Raw genomic sequence first — 17,510 nt, forward strand, 5'->3', positions numbered from 1 at the left:
GCTGCTTGCTGCTTGCTAGCTGCTGCTTGCTTGCTACTGCTTGCTAGCTGCTAACTGCTGTTGCTGCTAGCTGCTGCTTGCTAGCTGATGCATGCATATACCTAGCTGATGCATGCTGTTGAGTGCTCAGCTGGTGGAGGATCAACTGTATATGTGCCATGGTGTATATGGAGGAACAATTTTGTATGTGCCATGGTGCTCAGCTGGTGGATTGTTTTCCTGGTGTATTTGTGTCATATTCTTGTGCAGGGATCGACAGAGTTGCCCATTATCGCCGAAATGTTGATTCATTTCCGTTTCGGCGAAAATGGGGCACTCATATGTCCATAAATTAGCATAGGTCATGCCCAATTTTTCCGTGAAATCTTGCGCTAACTTTATGCATTTTTTCCTACTTAGTTCGAACATGGCCAACAACGAAGAGGCCGGCGGCAGCGGCAGCAAGCCATTCTGGATGCTAACCGATGAAATGGAGGTGATGGAGTCACAACCTCGCCGCGACGACGGCGAGGATGATGGCACCGATCCAGAGTACCGAGCGGACGATGCCGCCGAGGATGACACCACTGATGGTGCCGGCGAGGATGACACCACGGATGGTGCCGACGAGGATGACACCGGCGCACCGAAGAAGCTACGGAGGGAGCGCCGCCCGAATGTGCTCAGCACCGTGAAGCAGGCATTCACCGAAGTGAACGCCAGTGGGCTTCCAACGGCGCCCCCTGATTTAGTCAAAGGGTACGCTGCCCAACTCGGGTGCATCCTCCGGAGCACGGTCTCGATCAACACCGAGAACCTCAGGCATTCTGACCGAGCGAATTTGCGCACCCTCCTCTTCAAGAAGCTGCACGAACGATACGAGTTCCCGGTGGACTGCTCAGAAAAGCGTCTCATGCGGAACAAAGTGCACAATGCCGCCCTCACGAAGATGAGCACCGCCCTCGCTAGTTGGAGGAACCGAGTGAAGAAAATGATTAATAGTGGTGAGAGTTACGAGAAGATCAAGGAGTCAAATCCCTCGAGCACCGAGCAAGACTACGCTGATTTCAAGATCAAGTGCGAGAGCGAGTCAACGTCGGATTCTAGTCAGTGGGGGAAGGACATGCGAAAACTGAACTTAGGCACCCACAAACTTGGTCCTGGTGGTTTTAGGGTGGCGCAACCGAAATGGGACGCCGCGGATGAGGAGCGTGTGAAGAACGGCCTCGAGCCCCTCTTCTCGCAATACAAAAACAAGCAAACCAGGAACTTTCTCCTGGCCCGGTACCGTATTGACCCGGAAACAAAGGAGCTCACCACCACTCCGGAGGTGAAGCAGTTTGAGGCTCTTCTGGTAAGGAATGCACCCACTTAATTAGATCCTTTATGGTTGCATTCTTCTTGATGAATCCAAATTTCTAAATGGTTCATGCATGTTCCTCCCGTAGGCTAAGGAGGTTGCTGCGGAAAGTGAAAAGGAAGCTAGTAGCGGCGCGGGGTCCACGAGCTCCTCGCAGTGTGCCCCTTGGGACAACCCTTTAAATAGGGCGTTGAATGCCCACAAGAAGAGGGATCCATTGAGTAAGCCGATGTCGGCTGGTCGTGTGGTCGGCGAAGGATGCTCTATGAAATGGTCAGAATACTATAAGTCGGGGAAAAAGGAGAAAAAGGCCAGCATCGATGAGAAGGAGGTCGCACAGCTCAAGGCACAAGTTGCGTAGATCCCGACATTGGTCGAGGAGCAAGTGCGGCAACAAGTGCAACACATCGTGGAGACCCAACAGAGGACGCAACGACAACAAGTGGAGGACCAAGTGGGCACGACGCTTAGCTCCCTCATCCCTACCTTGGTTGCCGGTCTGGATGCGTGGTATAGGGGAGGACAAAAGGGGGAACCCCCGGTTCCCAGTTTCACGGGCAGCAACTCCCACAACGTGGAGCCATCGGTGAGTCCGCAGGCGGCAACAATGGTGTCTCCGGCGGCGCCAACATTGGTGGCTCCGGCGGCACCAACCTTGGTGGCTCCCGCGGCGCCAACCGTGGTGGCTCCCGCGGCGCCAACCTTGGTGTCTCCCGCGGCGCCATTACTTCAGCTCAATGCACCCGTCGCTGCGGATAATACGCCGTCCGGCACCGCGCCAACAAGCGGCCACTCCATCAGTTGCACGCCCGCCGCCGGCGGTGCCTCGACCTTAGCCGAGCTGGACGCCATCACGGTAACCAACCCTTGGCGAATGACTTCCATATCCTTGCCTTTGACTAGCTAGCCATCCCTAACGCCCTACATGTTTTCCGCAGAGCTCCGCTGTCGACGTCCCATGCACTCTCCTGCAGTTTGTGAACGGCGAGTTGATCGATATTGCCAAGGCCAAAATCGTTCAACCGAGCAACCGTTAGTTACACGGTAGACCCATGCAACCCGACGTGTATAGGATTCAACTGGTTCGGGTGCTTAGCGGCTACGACGACGTGCTACCTCCCTTTCAACCCCATGGTGCCGACGAAGATGAGGTCCTTACCCTCCAGCATTGCTTCAATTGGTCCATGGTTTGGCCAAAGAGCCAGATTCGTTTGGGGGCGAGGGACACCACCCCACAGACAGCACCCCCAGCCGTGCCGGCGCCAAGCCATGGCAAGACCACCCCAACGGTGCCGCCATCAGCTGATGTGGACATGCAAATGGCACAGGATCCGAACGATGGTCCGGACGAGGAAAGTACGTTCGCCAACCTGGAGTGCAACTTCGATTTTGGGGTGGACTACGATCTCAGTAGCCAACCCTCTCAAGCTGCCGCCGAGGGGAGAACCTATTGCAACAAGCGGCGCCTATTCTGTTCTCAGGAGACGCCTCCAGCTGCCGACTTCACCGAGACTCAGCCGATAGCCGAGGTGAGAAGTGTTATCAGTCCTAACACACTGAAGAAGGCTTGCGAAGAGGAGAATGCAGTCCCACTAAAAACGAAGCTGAAGGGACGGAAAAGAAAGAAGAAGGACGACAAGTCTGCCAGCCAGCCGGCACCTATCCGTGCTCAGGACGGGCCACCAGTGCCCAAGAATATAGAGGCGAGGGTGCATGTGTCGGGTGAGCGGATGCTAATTCAAAGATTGTACGATGCTGCACCCGGTCCTATGCGATCTCTGGTTGACGGTATTATGTTTATGGAGGAGCGGCGTCTCAGGGAGAAAGATCATGGATACCCAGTGTATGTTGCCAAGGTGCCCTCGGGCCATGGCTTTGTCGATAGTGGCTTCGCGGAGAAGATCTTCCTGCGGTATGATGACATCTTCGCCATGCTGAACAGTTATCCGCTGCACTACACTTTCATTCGCCTATACTCGCTCAGCAAGGCGATGCGGATCATTAGACACAACATCCCGGACATCGCGATAGCCGACCCCTTCTACATGCGTGCCGTCCACTTGGCCACCGCCGGAGACCGGGCAGTCGCGAGTGGATACCTCAAAGACTTCTTTCTAGCGAACCAGAAGAAGTGTAACCTCCTCCTGCCTGTATTTCCCGAGTAAGTCACCCCCTCACCGTACCGGTCTTAACTCGTGATTTTTTTAGATTTCAATCGTCATGTTCTTAAACATTATGTGTTCTACGCAGAGACAAAACCTGCACACTCATCTCCATAACCCCGAAACATTCCGTGGCCACATACCTCGATGCGGACGATAAGTCAACCACGGACTACACGAATGTCAAGGCCGTACTTGATGATGCTCTCAATGGCTACGTCAAAGCGAAAGGCAACATGCAGAGGCCAAATGTTAGGTACGGGAAGCATGTGTTCAAGTACCAAACAAAGTTTCCCTGCGTCAAGAAGCCGCCTTCTAGTAACAAGGATGCCTACTACGCCCTCTATCACATGGATAAGTTCATACGGGACCAGCAGCAGCTTACGCTACCTGAGCATCTCAGAGACTGGGCCAACAAATTGTCGCGGGTCCCTGACAACGGCATCAAGCAAGACTTCTTCCGCATCCAAGTAGAGTTTTGTGAAATCATCCATCAAGATGTCGTTAGAAGCGCGGGGGAGTTCTACGCCGGCTATCAGCCGTCAAACAGTGACATAGACACAATGCTCCAAATGCAGGGTGACGACTACCGCTCATGGATGTGCTTGAAGAAAGGCGGCGGTTTTATCCACGCTCCGAGAAAGTCTTGATGTGCGGGCCTAGTTATGTAGTTGTGAACTAAAGACGAGCTTCTGTTGTAATAAACTTTATCCAGCACTTTACTTGCTATTAATTACTAGTTCGGCTATGTTTGTGAACTTATATATATGGCTCTGTCATTTTCCGCACTTGATTTGGTCGTTAATTTTGTTTGCATATGCCGATGATTAGAATGGTTGGTCACTTGTACACTCGGGGGTGGAGCAAGCGAGCCTGGTGTGATGGCACAAATATCCATGTCTTGTGCATCCTACCTGGCCTCGCTTACTCCATCCCTGAATGTTAAAATTTGTTTTGACCAACAATGTATGAGGCATTCCATTTAGTTCATACTAGCTACTTATCTCTTGTTTGAGTTGGCACTTCTTAATTGTATTGGCCGATGATTAGAATGGTTGGTCACTTGTACACTCCGTGGTGACGTAAGCGAGCCTGGTGTGATGGCACAAATATCAATCTCTTGTGCATCCTACCTGGCCTCGCTTACGCCATCACGGAATGTTAATATTTGTTTTGACCGACAAAGTATGAGGCATTCCATTTAGTTCATACTAGCTACTTATCTTCTTATTTGAGTTGGCACTTCTTAATTGCATTGGCCGATGATTAGAATGGTTGGTCACTTGTACACTCCGTGGTGACGTAAGTGAGCCTGGTGTGATGGCACAAATATCCATATCTTGTGCATCCTACCTGGCCTCACTTACGCCATCACGGAATGTTAATATTTGTTTTGACCGACAAAGTATGAGGCCCTTGTCATTCTTCCATTTGCTTTCGTATGTCATAATGCCGATGATTAGAATGTTTGGTCACTTGTACACTCGGGGGAGGGGCTAGTGAACCTGGTGCGATGACACAAGTATCAATCTCTTGTGCATCCTACTTGGTTTCACTAACCCCTTCCCTGAATGTTAATATTTGTTCCCACCAATAATGTATGAGGCCCTTGTCATCCCATTTGCTTTGGTATCTCAAAATGCCGATGATTAGAATGTTCGGTCGATCACTACACTCCGGGGATGCGTTAGTGAGCTTTGTGCGAGGACACAAATATCAATCTCTTGTGCATCTTACTTGGTCTCACTAACGCCGTCCCGGAATGTTGATATTTGTTCCGACCAACAATGTATGAGGCATGCCTTTTAGTTCATACTACTTGGATCGTTTTTGAGTTTGCTCTTATTCGTTGCAAACATCTATGAGTGTGCACTAATGTTTCATTGGCTTGTGCATATATGCAGATATGACGTGGTATGTCGTGTACAAGGGCAAGGTTCCCGGAGTCTACAACGACTGGGAGGAGTGTCGGAGACAGGTTCACCGTTTTAGCGGTAACAGCTACAAAGGGTACACCACTAGAGCGGAGGCCGAAGATAGATACGCACGCTATTTGGCGGGAGAGAGGAGGGAGCGGAGGAGGAACCGGATGAAGACCACTATCATCGGGATGGTGCTAGTAGTGACTCTAGCTCTCTTCTATGTGATTGTACTTTAGATGATCGATCTTGTGTAACCACTAGCTCATTTGCGACTTTGTAACTCCGTAACTCGTCTAATATTCGAAATCTTGTGAATCATGGAGGCTAATGTGAAGAACTATGTATTGATATACTGTGATGTTGTTTATATGTGTATTTGTGCTGTATTTGTGCTGTTATACTGTTCTATACAACCTGTACAACTACCAGCCAGAAATGCAAAAAATAAAAACGAAAGACTAGCAGTGGCGCACTGGTGGACCCTGAGTGGCGCACGACCACTAAGTAGCAGTGGCGCACTAGTCTGGGACCTGTGGCGCACTACTCGGTGATCCCCTTCAAAAGTAGCAGTGGCGCACCGAAGCTGCTAGCAATGGCGCACGTCTGAGATACAATAGTGGCGCACCTTGACAACCAGCAATAGCGCACCAGCTCGAGGTAACAGTGGCGCACCCCAGGAGGCAGTAGTGGCGCACCAACAACTGAGAGTAGTGGCGCACTGCTGCTCAACAACAGTGGCGCACCCATTTGGAGTAATAGTGGCGCATCACCAGACATTTCAATGGCGCACGGCGCAGTGCGCCACTGTTACTTAGGGTAGTTGTGGCGCACCAGTAGTGCGCCACTACTAAAAGTTAGCAGTGGCGTGATAGTAGTGGCGCACCAGCAGTGCGCCACTGATGGGGAATAGTGGTGCGCCACTGAATAGCTTTTTCCTAGTAGTGGGGGGCGGTGACGGAATCCTTCCCGGCCCCTTTTTCGCTTTTCGTCGATGCGCGCTGCAGCTCCTGCCATCTCCCTTCTAGTCTCTACGCGTGCGCCGAAGATTCCCTTTTGCATCAGCTTCGTCCCAGATTTGAGTGGATCGCTAGAAACGGCTGATCTGGGCGTTCCTCCAAGATCTGGCCCAAGGGTACTTTAGTATCCGCTTCGTGCAACAATGTGGGCGAGGCCACACAACCAAATAAACCAAAAATTGTTGGATCGATATGAGCCAAGGCGAGGCCAGACAACCAAACACGCCCATAGGCGATAGGAGAAGTGGGCGATGACGTGCGAGAAGGCCCCGGGCCGGGCCTGGCCCACACCTCACGGCTGGCAGCACAAACAGTACAAGCACGACCTGATTGCTACTCTAGCTAGCAGAGGCGAGCTAGAAGGTGTCGTAGTTGAGACATTCTTTCTATAAATGTTGAAAACACTACCCTCTCAACCAGGCCATCTGAAAGGGGCAAACGAATCTGGGTCGTCCAATCAGGTTGCAACAGTAAAATCAGCATCCCACTTCTCACCTCAGTCGTCGGATGCAGTAATTTTTCTTTCACTACTTGCTTATCTGAATGACTCCATGACGGTTGGGCCCATGTGCGTGCGGGGCCGGTGTTTCAGCGAGCGATCCAGCATAATGACCACGTCCGTTTTGCCGGAATGGTGAAAACCTAGATCGAGATTCACTCCCCAATCCCGTCCATCCTCTCCTCCCCAATCCTCTTCTCTCCTTCTCCCCAACCGTGGCGGCGCGCGTGGAGGAGCGGAAAGGGACGGCGGTGACCCGTGCGGCGCCAGCGGTGGCGGACTCGCCCTTCCCCGCGCGCGAGGAGACGAGATCGCGGGGGCCCTCGTCCTGCGCGAGTGGCGGCGTGCGGCTCCTGTCCTCTCGGCTGCGGGACTCGAGGGTCTCTCGCGCCTAGCGACGGCGCGGTGGAAGGCGGCGGCTGGACGGGGCAGTGGAAGGCGGGGGCGCGCCAGCCCCGCCGGTGGGAGGCCGGCGTCGCGGCTGCCGAGGGGATTGAGGCGGCGGCCCGCCGGCTCAGAGGTCGAGCTCGCGCCGTCTCGCCCTCCCGGCCGCGTATGCGGGTACAACGGCGGCGGCTGCCTCGGGAGAGGAGGATGCGGCGGCGGTCCTTGGTGCGGGAGGGGCTCGAGGAGCTCGACCACCACCAGCGCGTCCCCTGCTCCATGGCGACCGGCAGAAGTGGCGCTCGCCCGCAGGTATGCCCTCGTGGCCTCTCCCTCCCCGTATTTGCTCTCTTTCTCTCTCCTGTCTATCACCTCCTATGCCTCCTCCCTCTACATCTTCCTCCAGCACGGCAATGGAAGAGGATTGGGGACGAGGTGAGGGCAGCGACGACCTCCTCATCCAGCCTGGTCCCGGCCTTGAGCACGGCAGCGACCACCCCATCCTTCCCCGTCTCCTCCTCGATCTGCCTGCTCCACCTACAGGTCCCTCTCCCTCTGCCTCCATCTCTCTCTCTGTCTCTCTCTCTCTCGTGTTGGCATCCAACCAACCCGGCTAGAAGGTTTTGAAGATAGAACCCTTATGAGTATGTCTATTTTTATTTAGGTGGAGTAGAGGTCAACATTATGTGATACTTCAGAAGTACTTTTTCCATTGAGGTATATTTTACCTTTGATTATGGTTAATTAATTGAACAAAACAAGTTTGTATCTTGAGTCTATCTAAATTTTTTTAAGGGATGTATATGACAGTAATGTATCATAGGATTGCAAATGCCTTTACATTTTTTTTTTGTATTTGACAGATATTTAGATTCTATTACATGCTTGGCTATAGAGGTTTGCAAAACTGGGCATAGCATGCCTTGCCAGCCACCATTCTTGTCGTTACCCTGGTCATCTACACCAGGTAGTTAATTCAGCTCCTTGATTCTTGTTGTTTCACATCAAAATGCATCAGCTAAAGTTCAAACAAATGCTTGTTTATGAAAAAAGTTGCACGCTGCATCATTTTCTTGTTTTCCTTTGTGTCATACTTTCTCAGGATACTAGCATATTTGCTATCTTTTCTTTTTTATGTGATAATATTGCACCTGCTGGGTGCAGAACCATGGAGAGTAAAGGGGTAAAAAAGAAGAACTGAAGATGGAACGAAGAAGTTTCACAGGAAGATGGCACAAATACCCTGGCTCTTCCTTGATGTGGCAGGTCAGTAGGTGAGACAATGTGACTTAAAAGGAGTAATGAAGTTCCCATGTGCATGTATATTTTCTTACCAATTGCAGGTGTACTTGTTTTTGTTCAGACAGACAAAGCTCTAGCTTAGAAACTTCTTGGGCTAATCGAATTGGTGAATACCATGCTACATAAGCAGATTATTTATTCCTCTTTTTATTAATTTTTCTCGTCTCAAGAGATCCTCATAAATAGTACCTTAATTTAGCTCTTCGGTTAGCAATATAATGATCTGCCAACCTACTGATTACCTAATTTTTAGCAACACATGAAAAATAAATCCACAACTCAGTTTTGGTATTATTTTATTTTTAAATTGGGTTTAGGATGGATTAGGAGCGCCCTCTATCATACTTCGTCCGAATTATTGCGAGTTGTGTGTTGCGAGTCTTCGACACGAGGTTGGTTCTATTTACTTTATTTTGTATTCGTCCGAATTATTTGTTGTGGCCCTTTGCATTTGGGCTTATGGCGTTAGCAGTTTTTCTTGATATATTGGTTTGCTTGCCTCAGGGACACGATGTTTCCAAGCTAGAGAAGAGGGTTGAGCAGGGATGCAGCTTCTTTCCGTCGCTAGGTGAGGACTCAGGTTGTAGTTTCTTACTTCAAGGAAATGGTAATGTGGTTTGTTACTGCAGAACGTTTATATGACATAATTTGGTCCAGCCCTGTGTTTTCCCGCTGTAGCAGTAATATGTGTTCATGAGGGTGTTGGTGTTTAAATAATGTCGTGGTATTTGATCTCAAAAAGAAAGTAGTAGTATGTGTTCCGGTTCCCTAGAGTGATCTCCCATTTCATGTACAAAATGGAATTTGGCTGATTGAATTTCTATCATATTGTTTGTTTTGTTATGAAAATAAAACTATTTTTTGGCCTTCTCTCTGCATATTTATCCATGACAAGCTGATTGAATTTCTATTATACTATGTGTTTGTCATGGTTAATAGTTATGCTACTTGGGGATTAATAAAAATGTACTGCAAACTTTTGAAATCGATGAGTGCTGTCTATGCAATTGATAATACCTTTCAAAACATTGCTCTGTGGAGTTTCTTCTCTGATGTACGATATAATGATTATCATCCAGCTACTAATTTTCAGCTCATGTACTCGCTAAATTCTTCTTGAAAATTTGATTGAGTTACCAGTTTGTGTTCCTGTTATGTCTGTGGCTATGACGGGACGGAGAGCTTCTGCGGAAGCCAGAAGAGCTCCTCCCGGTGTTGTTGGAGCTGCTTCGGCGGCAGCGGGGGAAGAAGAGACATGAAGTAGGGGTCAAAGAAGGTCACGGGGTTGTCCCTCCGATAGAGGTGCCATCAGCGTCAGAGTCGGCATCGTCATCTTCCTTGGTGTCACTCCGAGCTCCAGGACATCAGGTATGAGACACAAAATTTCTCCCTCCACTCAGATCTTACACGGTTGCCTACGACTCCCACGAACTCGTCCTCCTCACGTCGCCACTGGGTCTGCACTGCTAGCAGAGTTTTCCAACATATTGGCGCTATAATTGTCAATTGCAGTATGGTGTAGAATGAAGCTATATATTTGTTGTATAATGCCAAGGGCTATGTAGTTACGTAATATTGTAGTTAAATTTTGATGGAAGCATTCAAATACATAATGTGTCCCTTCTCTAGCTCTTTGTGAAGGTTTCCCATACCTTTATAGGCTTATACGGCTTTACTATCATTTTTTGAACTTTTAGGACGTTGTGGGTTAATAGTGCTTTACTATCAATTTTTTGCCTCACAATTTCATTTCCAGAGGTCATAATCCAATTTCATTATTTAATTGAGTTGTTGTCTCTGACATTTGTTTGATCCAAAATTAAATGAGTATCAAGCTCTTGATGGTGGCTGCCTATTGTTTTTTTTTTTTTTTTTTTTTTTTGAACAGAAGAAGGCCCCGAAGGACCTATAGACCACTTATATTAATATAAACACAGTACATTTTACATCTAGATCCAAAGGAGACAGGAAAAAACAAGTTGGTCCCTAACTTATGCAAGGAGAACCTCAACATCCTGATGGAAAACGCAATCAGGTCCAAGACTCTTCCAAAGCGAGCATAGCATCGCCGGCACCGGGGACGAAACCTCTTGGTACGACGAAGCCTCCAAGGCTGCTCCAAAGAACTCGCGAGGAGAGAGCCACTGCCTCCCATCTGGCTCACTGGCCGGGAGGAATGAGGATGGCCGCCCTTCGACCTGAAGAAACAATGGCGCGGAGACCGCCAATCGACCAACTTCGTGGGCGGCGTCGCTTCCAGAGAAGACCGCCCTTCAACCACTACGTTGGGCGGCGTAGCTCGAAAACCACCATTGTTGATGTGCTCAGAACCTAGATGCGATCTCAAAACACCAGAGAAGAGCTTCACCTTGAGCAACGAAAAAAGTGGACCGTGGAAGATGAGCTCCACCTGACCTCCATGAGGCCGCTGAATCCAAGCCCCGTCACCACCACCTCGGCAGCCGCGGACAGCAGGAGAGAGCGACCGGAAACAGCAGACGATTTTATTGAACCAGCTCTGACCAACTCCTCTCCCATGAGAGATCCACCATGGATTTGTCAAGCAGAAAAGAGGAGGCCTGGATCCGGCGTCGCTGCGAGTCACCGGAAACCAGCCGGAGAGAAAAAGGGAGAAGAACGGCATATAGCCAAACGCCACAAGGGACAAAATACAAAGAAAGCCTAATCTACAGGCTACTCTATTGCCGGTACCATCCCTTCGCACTCGTCGCACGGCAACGCCGGCGGCCGAGGCTCCGGTCCGGCCCGGAAAAACGGAGAGGACGACCAGAGATGGGGAGTTTCGAGAGAGACCTGGAGAAAGAAAGAAGAGCCCAGCCGTCACCTGCGCCGGCGCTCGGATAACTCTGGATTTAGATTAATCTATTTTTTATTAACATACAATTCATTTATCAACATAAAAACATTTGAAAACTATCATCATTGTTTTTTATTAAACATATCAACTGAACCAAAATACGGGAACCTACAATTGATTTATGCATGAAACAATAGGCAGCCACCTATTGATTTCTTTTTGTAAGAGGAAGAGCAGTGATTTATAGGCAGAGCAAGATAGACGATATTATACACTTCCATGTTCAAGGCAAGCACATCAGCAGTTTCAGTTCAGAGAAGGGTGCTTTAATTGGTTGTAGTTGTTTGGACTTTTGAATTGTTGTAATATGTTATATTGCCCTTTTCTATTGGCGATTGCGGTACTTCTCAAGTATCTGTCGCAGCCCATGTACATGCCACGGTCTGAAACTGAAAGTGTAAGAATTATGACCTCATCGTCTATGTCTTCCACAGTGTTTTGGGACTGGAGCTCCAGTGCCTGCGGCCCTAACACTACCCATGGAGCTTTTCTATTGCTGAACTGAAGCCTGCTTTCTTGCAAGCTGATTCTAGGCAAGTGTTTGTGCTGACATCTTGTTTGTTTTCTTTTTGCTGCTTCTTGTTGGGACGTAGGCTCTATAAATGTCACTCGTGATCCATTTAACTTGATTTCAGTTGTTTTCCGATTTTTATCTGGAAGCCAAGGCACATGTACAAGAAGGTAGCATACCAATGATCATATAGTTAGGTCGTGCATGTCAGCTGTGTGTTGCTAATTTAAGTCCGTTCTCTCAGTGCTTTCTAATATATGTGATTCTTGGTTAAATATTTGCTTATTCCCCTGTCCAACACCTACTGTGCTTCAGTTAATGGCTTACAACTGCTAGGATGATAAGCTTAGGATTTGTAGTGGTGGCACTTGCGGATCTCTGAGAAATACTATTTTTATTTTTTGTTTGCAGGATTAGAAGGGCGTCCATTGCTGTCGTCCATTCCTCATGTCGTGTGCTCCACCATTCCTTTAGAGGATAGGCAGATTCTTATTATAAGCTTTGGCAGCCACAGACACAGACACAACAGAGGTAACCTCCCAATTAATACTTCTGGCTGTATTAGTTTTCAGTTTTTAAGCGAGATCTACTATTATGTGAATGTACTTTTTCTGAAGTCTTTGGGTTCGTTTTATCATGACTTTCATTTGTATACTTTTATAGAACTATGACAATATTAAATAGTAATGTCCAGTATATTAGTAATGTTTTGCATAGAGATCTGGATCCATATTGATTGGTACTCTTCTGTAAGTTCATAATGTCTTATGAAACTGTACGTGGTTCTCTTATGAATTAAGGTATTTCACTGGTGCTACTCGGATGTACAATATGGCTTGGCATCCTCACATTTTTATATGACTCCCCTGTTTACTCCCTTTTCTGATTCATGTGTGAAGTATATTGTTCTTAGTTAGTTGTTTCAGTTGCATTTCAGTCGCATACCATGTGATTGGTAGGCTAAGGTTTATTGCCTATTCCCATGTCATTGTGATTCTTCTTTTAGTTCAAATTTGAACTAAAGCCCCACATTTTATGGATCGAGGGAGTATTAGATTTGTATTTTCGAACATGACATGTTCTCCGGTTGTGTGTGAATTTAAGCCCCAATATTGGATAGGCTTTTCATCGCATTACTATGACATGCGGATGTTCATTATTGTTTAACATAGAAATGAAGCCTATCCAAATAAATAATTCTGCATACTATTAGTTAAAAATGAAGTTAAGAAATGCAATTCTGTAATGTCTGGACATAATTTGTTTACTGTTTAATACCATGCTTTATTATTGAAGTCAATAGATCTGAATTATCATATAGACGAAAAAATATGGGCATCACTTGGCCAATCTCAGCAAACACTCATTTGCTTCATGCATACACACTATTGATCATTGACACAGTGTACTGTACTGCGTTTGAGTCTGAAATTTGAGTTATAATATGTGAGACTTTGACACAATACTTTCATGCACCCCTGGAGTAAACTCGGCACCAAGCCCATTATCTTGCATGCTCTGTGGTGTTTTAGTTCTATCGCAATAGTATGTCAATATTGATTCTGTAATTTTCTAACTAGGTACCGTTTACACATACTTGGTTCGGATGACATGGGTGAGGCTGAATTTACTTTTATTGGAAGACTTGCTCAGGATATCACTGGCGTTTCACCTCAAGAAGCTATACTGAATAATTACCAAGGCATCATTCCAATTGCTAATCTAGCTATTGCATCTGCACAAATTAGGCATACATCCCTAAGTTGGGTGCCGCTGTATCCTACAAATATCAGTTCCTTATATGCGTGACAGCCAACAGTTTCCAAAGTGAGCTGGGCATCGTTAAATGTTCGCACAGTTGAAGCATGTTATTCACCTGAGTGAGGAAAAACTCTACCAGGGTAATCAATAACCTAGCATATTCTATCTGAGACGTTCCAATCCTTTGCGGAAAGAGTGTGCCTTCTAATATGCAATTATCAATATTGACAAGTAACTGAAGTGCCTGGTGTTATTACTTTTGTATGCTTCTCCTTATGTTAGTTGTATCTAAGAGCTTCAAATGGAAGACTCCAAATAGCATGCTTGTATGTAACACTCACAGCATGCTTATATTTAACAACTTTCAAATAATGTCTTCAAATAGTATCTTCTATTGTATAAAGATGGTAATGTAATCCGAGCATTTAAGAACAATATATTTTCGTATATTACTGATGTTCTATTTGTATAGGTTTGTCAGTTTGTATTGGAAGCTGCTAATTTGAAGTCATGTGATAGCAACTGATGTTTGTTCATACTTGACAATCACATAGATAAGTAAAGTATCTCTCACCGGGGGTTAAAGTTACAATAGTGCTTCTTGAAATAAGAAAAAGAAAACCTAGGAAGTATCTTCTCTCTTTTTTCCGAAATTTTGTCCCCAGCAGTTACTTGAGCATGTTGCCAGTTTCGTACTTCTGACTTTGTTAAATTATCCAGCGACCTCTGTTCTACGGATTGAAGATGGGGCTTCTACCATATATGAGAAGGCCTCTAAGGGTGTCCCTGCAGGCCTTCTGCCTTTCATTTGTCCTGATTTTTATTCCTCCTTGGCAATTCAGAATTGGAGGATCCATTGGAAGCCGATTATCACCCAAATCAGTATTTTTATGGTGACCACAGACGTTTCCTTCTGTTGGGAAATAAGCCATCATTTTGTCCAGGTTCGTTCTCTGCTATTCAAATCAAACATCATCCTATTAGATGTACATTTCTTTCACTGTCTGGATTCTTCAGCTTGACTTTAAATCTTCAGTACAACTGCTTCCAACAAATTTCAGGTTGTGCATATAAGAAGGTGCAGTTTTACTCCACCTTAGAACACTTGCCGCTGCAGAAACTAATCCTGCTGATTATATCCCTGAAACATTGGAACTAAGTGCTCCACGGTCGCTCATGCAGTATCTTGCCTTCCAAGATTAGTGTGTAGTATCTGAATGTAACATAGAACCTTGGCGTTGGGGTGCCTTTTTCGAGGAATATGGTGAAACTGACAAAAGAATTATGACAGCCTGTTGAAGCGGCTTGCGGACTTCACTTCAAATATTGTTGGAGCGCTCAAAGTTGTTTGGCACCTCCAGCTTGTCCCTTGGTATACCATCTCCCTCTTGTCTATCTTCTGATTTTCCTATCAAATTCGTGATTTATGCTTAGTTCATGTGTTGTTCTTAATGTTTTTTGCTCTGGTTGTTATTGGTGGTTGACACAAATGCAAAAGGAGAGTCACAAATTTGGGATCAAATTTGGGGACGACAGACCTGCGCTCGGCAGCCCTCCTCCATCAGCCTCGGACTGCCATGGCTTGCAGGAACAGCTGACACCCGCGGCCAATATGGTCAACGACGTGGCTGCTTGCCTTCTGTGCGCTAGCCTTGTGGGGCACCACGGCGTAGGGAGCTGATGACTTGAAGCGGCAGGAGCCAACGGCCGGACGTCGGGTGGTTAGGAGGTGAGGGAAGAATAAAAAAGGGGCCGTCAGATGGGTGCCGCCTGTAGCGTTGATGCTCTTCTCTCCAAGAAATTCGCCTCCACGGCTGCTTTGCGGATGGAGTTCCCGGTGGCTTGTCCGTATGGTTGATGTGAGTTCGCCCTTGTTTATCTCGTTCTTTGCCTTCCATTCTCCCTTGTTTGCTAATTATTTCAGTTGATTCTTCTCTTTTCCTTTGCATCCAGCCATCCAGGTTTTTTCTAGGATGTAGTGCAGATGGTGAACTTATATCGTCATCGTGTTTCGCTTACTGTTGTGTCCCAGCCCCACTAGAGAATGAAATATAGACTGCTTAGTTGCACTTTGTTTTTTCCTCATAATAACTGTTTTTATCATACGTGTTCTTTCATTTTCTATGCTTTGCAATAGCTACTAATGCAGATATTTTCGCTTTCCAAAGTTACCATATATCCAATTGTTCTGTTGCGGTGACTTGGCTGCTGACTTTTTTTTTTCCTATTCCAGTGTATGAAATAGTTGAAGTAGTTTTGACACCATATATCCAATTGGCCAATTGGGCTTATGCAGATGCCAAATGTGTGTCGGTTGGACACCATATTCTCAATGTTAGTACTAATGTTACTTAAAATAGAACACACACTTGGAAACGATTACCAATATTCCTGTCTAAAAAACATCGCTTTGGTTTAGTAATCTGCTCAGCTCTGTTCTAGATTTAGTTGAAGGGATGTTAAAGAGGAGGCATCATAGTGTTCCTTAAGAGTGCAAAAAGTTTCTAGAGTGTTTTGCTTTTCTCAATTTTGCCTTTCGGCTCTTAATAACTATTGTTTATGTTTTGTCCAAAATTTGGAAAGGGATGCTGAAGATTAGGATGGGGTTGCTGATGCTTGAGATGGGGTGAATCTTGGGGAACTTCCTTGGATTGCATGGATATGAATGGACTGATCCTGGGGTGTATGTCTACTGAATCTACATCATCTGCGCCCCTTCTGATGAAATCAGGAGCTGACCTGTGGAGCTTTATTGGGATGATCGAGAATACCTTGTGGCTCTGTAGGATTATTCCTCTAGCTACGTGAAAGCATTGTTCCCTCTCGATTGTTCCCATTTTCTTTTTACGGCTTTGTTACAGAATTTTGATGTTGTGACTGCTTTGTTTGGTTGCCTCTTAATGGAAGGTGGAAAACCCCCTTCATCTAAAGAAGGGATGTTAAAGAGGAGGCATAGTGTTCGTTAAGTGAAAAGTTTCTTGAGAGCGTGCTTTGCCTTTTTCAATATACTTGTAGATTCTTTGTGACTGCTCTTAATGACTATTGTTTATGTTTGTTTAGAATTTGGAACATGTGTGTTGAAGATTAGCGATTCAGCATGATCATAGAGATGGATATGCACTAAAGTTAGGTGTGCTACATGCTGCTGCTGAATTATACATGTATTAACTTTTTTTAAGACAGATAGGTATCACACAATTGATTGAAAGATGGGTTTCCCTAAAAAAGAAGGTCCTAGCTGTTGGCTACAACAAAAAAACTCTCGATCTCTGTTGGCTGTTTGGGTAAGCATCTCTTGTTGCTTCTTGCACAGGCGTATAATCAACATTCTAAATGTCCTTAGCTATCGACAAGCAGTCTTGCTCCGGTTGATAGTGAGAAAATGAGGGAAACTTAACTCAATGTCATTGTACATTGGCTTAATTTTTGTAGAATGCACATACGGGTTGCACCACTTAGGTGCCGTAATACACTTATAATAGTGTTTATACGATGGTTACAATAGCGTCTTGCTTTTGCCTTTGCGCCGGCACGGGGAGGATCCGCGGCAGCGACGACCGAAGGCGACGGGCGCGACCGGAGACGGGCCAGCCGCCTCAAGTGAAGGACTGGTGTGGTCGACCTCTTCCTCCTCCTACGTGAACACCTGGTACAGGATGTCCACCCAGGTGCACTCACTCTTCTCCTCTTCCTGATTTTGTGACTCCTTTCCGCAAGGTGTTCGATGAAATTCCAA

At 46.6% G+C, this 17,510-nt stretch overlaps 1 long non-coding RNA gene across 1 annotated transcript; it reads left to right on the forward strand.

Moving 5' to 3' along the window:
• Window positions 1-8,008: 8,008 nt before the first annotated feature.
• Window positions 8,009-9,986, forward strand: LOC139831951 (uncharacterized). Its single transcript, XR_011746367.1, has 3 exons — window positions 8,009-8,039; window positions 8,186-8,289; window positions 8,487-9,986. It is a non-coding gene; the product is annotated as an uncharacterized lncRNA (long non-coding RNA).
• Window positions 9,987-17,510: the final 7,524 nt, after the last annotated feature.

This window comes from Lolium perenne, chromosome 6 (assembly GCF_019359855.2).
Source record: "Lolium perenne isolate Kyuss_39 chromosome 6, Kyuss_2.0, whole genome shotgun sequence".
In the NCBI taxonomy this organism is placed as follows: domain Eukaryota; kingdom Viridiplantae; phylum Streptophyta; class Magnoliopsida; order Poales; family Poaceae; genus Lolium; species Lolium perenne.